Genomic DNA, 9354 nt, shown 5'->3' with positions numbered 1-9354 from the left:
TGAGGCACCAAGTGCGCCAGCCAGCCAGCCAATGCAACTTGACCCCTCTAGCTAGGTAGAACTACAGATAGATAGACCATGAGAATATGGTGGTGCCACTTACTACTACTACCCCTACAGTACTGCTGAGTTACGGTGCTCACGCACTAACGCAAGTGTGTGCATGCACACGCAGCAATGAAGAATCCTCATATATGCTGGTCCGTGAGCAAGCAAGCAACGACGACGACAGGGGAATCGATCACTTGCAAGGAAATGCATTTATTTACCAAGTATAATTATATGAGGTTTGTTTGATAGCCATTGATCTGGAAAAAATATAATTAAATATTCTTAAGGGTAGTTTAGTATTTTTCCCTTCTCCCTAACATACACAGTCACACAGCTCGATCCGCCGAGAAGTTCGCTCCTGCGTGCGTCGTCGCCGCCCGCCGCCCGCCGTTCCGATATTCGCCGTTGCACGCCGCTGCTCGCCCCAATTTTCGCCGTCGCCCCCCGCTGCTCGCCACTCCTAGAAATCGTTGTGGCACGCCTCCCGGAATTTGCCGTCGCCTCTCCCCGAAAATCACCGCTGCCTGACTCCCCGGGTCGTCGTCTTCACACAGCCTCCTACAGGAGCTCGCGCACCTAATTCGGTCACTCGTCACGGCGCTGGGACTCCGGGCTGCTCCAAATTGGTGGCTGCGGCAGAGGGGACGAGGGAGGAGGGGTCGATTTCGCCGTCGCCTGCCTCTCCGGGGGTCACCATCTTCCAATGCCCGCCTGCAGGAGTTCGTCCGCCCAACACGGCTTTGGGGGCTCTCGGTGCTGCTCCAAATCGGCGCAGCGGCGGAGGGGACGAGGGAGGAGCGGCAGCAGGAGCCCGTTAGGACTTGTCACGGCGCTTGGAGGATTGAGGGGTGCGCCTGCAGGGGCTCGTCTTCCTACGCTGAAGAAGCTCGACACTGCTGCTGATCTGGTGATCGCTCGAAAGGACTGCTACCGCAGGGCATTCACGTTGGGCAGCTGCTGTTGGTTGCTAGCCTATTTATACCAGTACATTGCCCGTGCTAACGCGTGCTAACGCTACGACATTTCATGTAAATTTAAAAAACAAGGAAATACACAATATTTGTTTTGGCCGTCTTCTATATGATGAGATAGATATAAGATCCAAGCTGAAGAGGAATTGCAGAGTGGTTATATTGATGGATCCATAAAACATTGGTTTGTTGTGCATGAATTGGCCATCAGATCATCTAAAAATGAGATGTGTTCACGTTCACTAAGCTAACTACCATAAGAATGTCATCTTAGACAACACGTATTTTGGATGGGCAGTCAGCTCTTTTGCACTTTATATGTACTGACACAAAAAAAAATAGAAAATTCACCAGAGAAGTGAAACATAAAGTCAGAAGATCCGTATTCCAATACTCCTTTTTCTCAGGTCAACTACAAAAAAAAAGGGAGCTGTGAAGATAACATATTTGGTAGAATCATTCTTATATTTCTCATACAATGATTGGAAACATTCTCAGTCTATAGACCAAACAAGAGAAACGTCAAATGATCACTACCGGACTTCTTGAGTTTGCCGAGTGTCCCAAACACTCGGCAAAAGGCATAAAACACTCGGCGAATTGTTCGTCGAGTGTAACACTCGGCGAATTACACTCGGTAAAAAATGACTCGGCAAATACGTCTTTGTCGAGTGTTTTTTGTCGGGCACTCGGCAAAGGCTTTGCCGAGTGCCGGACACTCGGCAAAGGGCGGACACTCGGCAAAGTTGGAACCGAAAAAAATGAGAATTTTTACCCAAAAAAAATGTAATTTTTTTTAATTGATGGAGGCCCCCACCAGTCAGCGCCCATCCACCTTCGGCTTTTTTCGCGTAAATTTCACGGCTATGCGGTCAACGGGATTCGAACTCGAGACCTCCTGCTACGCACAAACCTCCTTTATCACTACACCACACTGTCACTTGTGTCTAGATTCCGTTTTAGTTCCCAATATATTATACTAAACCGAGTGTAAATTGTTTGTTTGGGGCCCTAAACGAATTCAAATAAAAAAGTTGTGAACTACAAAGTTTCATAACTTTTTGAGATCTACACTTTTAGTTTAGGAAGTTTTTCCATTCGAGGTCGTTTACAAAATTTGAATTTTAAAATTTGGAAATTCAAACGCAGTTTTGCATGACAAGATGTTTTCAAATCAAAAAGTTGCCAACTACAATGTTTCATAACTTTTCGAGATCTACAGAGTTTATTTTGGTTGTTTTTCCATCCGAGGTCGTTTATAAAATTTGAATTTTAAAATTTTGAAATTCAAACGCAGTTTTGCATGACAAGATATTTTCAAATCAAAAAGTTGCCAACTACAATGTTTCATAACTTTTGGAGATCTACAATTTTTATTTAGGAAGTTTTTCCATCCGAGGTCTTTTGAAAAATTCAAATTTTAAAAGTTTCAAATTCAAACGTCGTTTTTCATGACAAAATGATTTCAAATCAAAATGTTGCCAACTACAAAATTTCATAACTTCTCAAGATCTACAAAGTTTATTTTGGTCATTTGTTCATCCGACATAGTGGTAGTAACATTGTTCACAAATCATATATATCTCTCTTCTACTTTCATGAAACTAATATAAGAGATATAAGAGATATATATTTTATGAACAACGTTATTGTCGCTTTGTCAAATGAAGAAATGACCAAAATAAACTTTGTAGATCTTGAGAAGTTATACAACTTTGTAGTTGAAAAGTTTTTCATTTGAATTCATTTAGGGCCTAAAAAATTGCTTCGAAAAACTGATTTGCCGAGGGCCAAAAAAAAATGCACACGGCAAAATGCCTCTTTGCCGAGTGCCAAAACATAGGCACTCGGCAAAATACGGCTTTGCCGAGTGCCAGAAAAAAGGCACTCGGCAAACTGAGAGTAAATTGCTTTTTTGAGGCCCTAAATGAATTCAAATCAAAAAGTGGTCAACTACAAAGTTTCATAACTTTTTGAGATCTACAATTTTCATTTAGTAAGTTTTTCCATCCGAGGTCGTTTAAAAAATTTGAATTTTAAATTTGAGAGATTCAAACGTAGTTTTGCATGATAAGATGATTTCAAATCAAAAAGTTGTCAACTCATAACTTTTGCAGATCTACAATTTTCATTTAGGAAGTTTTTCCATCCGAGGTCTTTTGAAAAATTCAAATTTTAAAATTTTCAAATTCAAACGTCGTTTTTGCATGACAAGATGATTTCAAATCAAAATGTTGCCAACTACAAAATTTCATAACTTATCAAGATCTACAAAGTTTATTTTGGTCATTTGTTCATCCGACATAGTGGTAGTAACATTGTTCACAAATCTTATATATTTGTCTTCTACTTTCATGAAACTAATATGAGAGATATGAGTGATGTAGATTTTATGAACAACGTTATTGTCGCTTTGTCAAATGAAGAAATGACCAAAATTAACTTTGTAGATCTTGAGAAGTTATACAACTTTGTAGTTGAAAAGTTTTTCATTTGAATTCATTTAGGGCCTCAAAAATTGCTTCGAAAAACTGATTTGCCGAGGGCCAAAAAAATGCACACGGCAAAAAGCCTCTTTGCCGAGTGCCAGAAAAAAACACTCGGCAAAGACGTATTTTGCCGTGTGTTTTTGTTTGCCGAGTGTATTTTTCTGACACTCGGCAAACACGGTCTTTGCCGAGTGCCCGATAAAATACACTCGGCAAAGCCTCCGGCACGCGGCAAATCGCCGGTTTCCGGTAGTGGATGACCAAATTCAGTTTTGTAGGAATAGCATCACAGACCCAATCAAGAAATTTCTCTAGAAGTGATTGATACTTTCTTTTGCAAATCAAGTCATAAATTTACATTGTGTCTTTTATGCAGCAAATCCTTTTGCTTTATTGATTTGGTAAAAAGATTAATATTTCTGTACTGCTGTTATATAAGACCAATTGGTGCATACGTTTATACAAAAGATTAAAAGAGAAAAAATATAACTGAGAGATACACCTAACACATTATTATACATATACATGTTTGTTTTCAATATATACTGGTAGGGAACAGGAGCGTGATACCTGAAGGTACTAAAAAACTGTTGTGAAAGGGAGTTTGAGAAGAAGGTATTCATCGATTGCCGGTGATAGTGAATACAAGACATAGCGTGAATGGGCCTGTGGAAGCTCGGGTGATCTCACATTTTTCTGTAATTTTTCTAGAAATTTTAAGGTACACGCAAGCGTGCGTGTTTGGTGGTACTGTGCGTTTCCCGCGCAATAGAGGCGACGTCTCCCAATCTCTTCTTTGCGTTTGTACATCTCTTCTTTTCGTTTGTACATATGCGCATGCGTGTGCTGTGAGTACCCAATCAAAAGAATACAAGACATAGCCATGGTTCCATATCATTCTGATTTGCAGGTAATGCTTCACAAGAGAAAGTACATGGTTTAACACCTGCGTCATGTCCCCGAGCTTCCTTGCGTTCAGGCCTCCTTCAGGCCGGACTCGTGGACAGACATGGAGTGAGGCAGGGATGGCACGCTCCGGCCGCCGGACAACGGTGACGTTACTGCAGTAAATAAAAAAATTAAATCCGACAAGAACTGCATCTGATGATCTGTATGTGATCTGTGCTTGCATGCAGGGCAGCACCGGTACGGCGGCCACGATGGACGCCGGCACTGCGGCCGACCCCATCACGCGGTGGCCGTTGTTCGCGTACCTGGGCGGCGCGATGGTGTGCCTGCTGACGAGCAGCGTCTGCCACCTGATCCTGTGCCACTCGGAGCGCACGGCGTACGTGACGCTCCGGCTGGCCGGACTACGCCGGCATCGCCGCGCTGATCGTCACCTCCTTCTACCCGCTGGCCTACTACTCCTTCCTCTGCGACCCGGCGCTGCGGCGGCTCTACATGGATGGAAGGGAGATGGCGCTCGGCACGCGCGCGTCAATCGCGGCGCCAGTGGCGAGCGGGTGCGCGATCGCGGCACGGGGCGGGGACTCGCGCGGATGGCTTTCCTTGCGCGAGGCAGATGGCAGCGGGCTAAGAAGGACCGTACACGTGATCCTGATCGTCGGATTTGAGTAAGGAGAGAAGGCTGAGAAACAATCTGGATGGTTAATTTATAGGTGGTTGTTTTTTGGGTACATTTTTTTTTGGAGTGAGTGGAGGTGTCATCTCAGTGGGAGAGGTTATATGGTGTGCACTTAGCAATGTTTATGATGGTGCATTAGTAGAGTATAGATTGTTTTTCTGGGTACATTTTTTTTTGGGGGGTGAGTGGAGGAGAGCCATCTCAATGGGAGAGGTTATATGGTGTGGATTTAGCAATGTTTATGATGGTGCATTAGTAGAGTAGATTGATGACGGAGGACTACTGCTTTGTATTCAGGTAATTTACCTCTCCGTAATTCAGCTTCTGAGATCTCCAGATACGTACAAATACTGTTATACCCTCTAAATTTATTTAAAAACCAGTTCCGAGTCCACGTATTTTTTTTTCCGGCCCACAACTTAAGTTCCTCCCGTCTGGTTCTTCATATTTTTAAACTATTCGATCCAACGAAAGGAGGGCTCCCATTATTTCTAAGCACCGTAAAATTTCACTAATTATATTGCATTGTTATATATATAAATCCTCCTGGAATCCATGCTTGAAACCATCCCCGATGCGGCAACATGGTGATGGTGGTGACGTGCACTTTTCGACGACCACGTATGTTGCTCCATCTCTGTACGTACGTGTGCAACACGGCAAAGGAATGTGTGTAGTGTAGCTCTAGTTGTTGTGCCATGATCACGGGCGCAAATGCTGTGGTTTACTAGCGTAAGAGTACTTGCTAGGCTTTCGTTTGGTTACAAGGGAACATTTGCCTAATAATATTTGTTGTTGTGCCTGATATCGTAAGAGAATATTTGCCCTGGGACTTGGGTAACAGGACGAGGTGGAAATAAAAGGAGTTTTTTTTATTTACAACAACAATAAAAAAAAAGCAAATTACTTCCCTAATGTATGGTTACCCACTACAACAAATGTGTTTTTTGGGACATTGTGACCAGTTGTGAATGTCATATATCAACAAATGTATGGTTACCCACTACAAAAAAATGTGTTTTTTTGGGGACATGGTGACAGGACGAGGTTGGAAATAAAAGAAGTTTTTTATTTACAAAAAAAACAAATTACTTCCCTAATGTATGGTTACCCACTACAAAAAAATGTGTTTTGGGGGACATTGTGACAAATTGCAAATGTCATGTATCAACACTATTCAATAGTGTACCCCAACTATTTTCAGTTGGTCCAATTTAGTTCTTAACAAGGTTTGTTATTTGTTCTCCATGTACTCCCTCCATCCGGAAAAGAATGTGATTCTAGCACACTAGCAAGCTAGTTAAAGTATCTCAAATTTGACCAACTATATATAAAAAATATAAATAGTTACGATATCAAATAAGTATCATTAGATTTGTCTTGAGATATGTTTTCATAATATATGCTTATTTGATGTCATAAATAATAATATTTTTAACTATATATTTAGTCAAACTTTGGGCACTTTAATCAAGAATGCAACTATAATTGCATTCTTTTCCGGATAAAGGTAGTAGAAGTTGAGTTTTGCTTTCAAATTCCGTGAGATGATATAGGGCATCGTACTTTAAGCTAAATAATATTCCCTCCATTCAAAACTGTAAGTTGTTCTGGCTTTTCTAGATACATAACTGCTATATATCTAGACATAACGTATATCTAGAAAAGACACATTGGAACAGAGGAAGTACATGCTAATTTTATCATTGTTGTTTTGGTAGATCAGGAATTTTAATAATAAATTAACTGAAAAAATGGAGTAAATTGAACCATGCATTAATTTAGAGGGTTATTTTGACATAGACCAGACTTGGAGGGAGTAATTTGGACCTTACCTCTTAGAAAAATGACTCCTTTTTCATACGAGGCATGCACTCATCCATCCATTAATGCAAGTTTCTTCCTTAGGGCGTGTACAATGGGGTGACATTAGTCATCTAGAACAGGTGCCATGTATATTATAAATTAAAAAAGAGAAGAGAGAAAGATGTTGTCCACTTGTCCAGTAATTGAGAGACGGTCTGGGAGTATGCAAGAAATCTCTCATAGACAATATTTTTGCACTGTAGAGCTATTTTCTACTATATATGGTCATATGTTATTCACCAATTACTTGCTATTTATACTGCTCCTAGTAGCTTGTCTCTACCATATTTTCTCATCTTTCAGACAGCAATTGCTGACCCCCTGTATATATCCTTAGGCTGAAAAGCAGATCGATAATCATCTTTCAGACAGACAGCAAGTGCTGGACCACTGTACATCACCTTTTTTTTTTACGCAAGCACTATACATCACTTAGCATGTCCTTAGGCCCATAAATAGATGGTACCAAAAAGTAACACAAGTTCTTGGAAAACAAGCACTAAGCCTGTTATACGACCTCCATCCATATCGGAGAATATCATCATCACAATTTTCAATATACACCCGTCCGCTTTAATCTTGGCCAGACACTCTCACTCTCTTTATGGAACTAGAATAAAAAAATGGTTTAGTAAGTAGTCCTAAAAAATGTCATGTTGTATATAAAACATAATCTTTTTATGTCAAATACCACGTAATTTCTGCTCGATCACATAGACGGACAAATGATACGTCACTATGTAAAAAAATGTCATTACAGACGTGCGTTTAGAGACATTACAGACGCGTTTCAGCGCGTCTGCCATAACGCGTCTGGAATAAGGTCTTATTACAGACGCGACAAAAGCATGTCTGTAATAAGCTCATGCTGCAGACAAGGAAAGACGCGTATGTAGTAACCCTACCACAGACACGTATAGTTAAAATGCGTCTGTGATGAGCCCTTATCACAGACACGCATAGTCAACACACTTCTGTAATAGTGAATTAAAAAGCAAAAAAATATATAAATTCCAGTGCCAGGATCTTATCCATACATCCAATATTAGGCATATAACACCGAATTTTTTAGATACTAATAGCTTAATGTGCATGCATATAGCAACTAATTTAAGTTTTGCTTGCTGCACATTCACACTACTGTGATCTAGATAGACAATGGAGAGCAGCAAACCCTTTGCTTTCTATGTATGTTGAAACCAGTAGGAATCCTCTTCCCTTCACTTCCTACAGAGGTCGTTAAATAAAATGCTTAAGTGCAGACCAATGCTACAAATGTACTATTAAAGCTCTCACAGTTGCAAAGAATCAATTTGCGACTGAAGTGAGAAGCAAACTAACAAAATTATTGAAGCAAAGAAGGTCTCACCTGCACTGTGCAGTAATCTTTCCCTTACCCATCTAAGATGCAATGCTGCAAAATGTGAACTGTATGTCAACTGAAGCAAAACATTCCTCTAAAATTTATTTCAATAAAACTAAAAGCCGATACACAATGTATATCATTGACAAAATTACCAAGAAGTCAAATTGAGTAACTTTAAAAGCATCTAGATTCACAAACAACCAAAATAGTCAGAGTAGAACAACTATCCAAAATTTGGTCTCGTTTAACTTATAGCTGATGCAAATCACAATAGTTAACAACTATATCAGCTACTTAAAAAATAGCAGAGGGTTACCTCAGCGCATATGAAGCCCCTTTTGAAATCAGTGTGAATTGCACCAGCAGCTTGAGGAGCTTTAGTCTGACGTATGATCTGCCAACACTTTACCTGAACAAAAAATTCACATTTGTTGTTGATCCAGCTAATTCAAATCACATTCTCCTACTGGACAAGTGCACATAGAAATGATCTTTCAACTTCAACTATTTGCACAACTTTTCAAAAATATTCAAAAGAGCAAAAGAAATTACTAAAATTCAATGAAATTACTAAAGTTCAATGAAAAGCACATGAAGAATACTACAATAAAAGATAGACAACTTTGTATTACTGTTTTAGCAACACATAACAAAAGGATAGATTATGCTGCACTGAAAAGAACAAGTACCTCATCAAGATAGATTATGCCTACAGTACACACATTCGAAACATCAAGTCGAAACTCAAAACAGGCACTTAACAAGAATGTCCTTGGGGAAGGAGTGTATACCTTAACAGCAAATTTACTGCCCAGTTCTTTCAGATCTTCAAACTTCATTACCTGACCCACAAAAGTAGAAGTAACAATCATATATGAAATTATACTGTTCAAACATAAATAGAGCCAAACTAAACAATGCCAAAAGAATGGCCTCATCAGCTTGTATACATCCAAATATTTATAATGTCAAGGTAAAAAAATTGTCAATGGAAACTAGATGCCGTACGTTCTAGAAGACATG

Source organism: Miscanthus floridulus, chromosome 6 (genome assembly GCF_019320115.1).
Source record: "Miscanthus floridulus cultivar M001 chromosome 6, ASM1932011v1, whole genome shotgun sequence".
NCBI lineage: Eukaryota > Viridiplantae > Streptophyta > Magnoliopsida > Poales > Poaceae > Miscanthus > Miscanthus floridulus.
The sequence above is the reverse complement of the archived record's forward strand: the minus strand, read 5'-3'. Positions refer to the sequence as shown.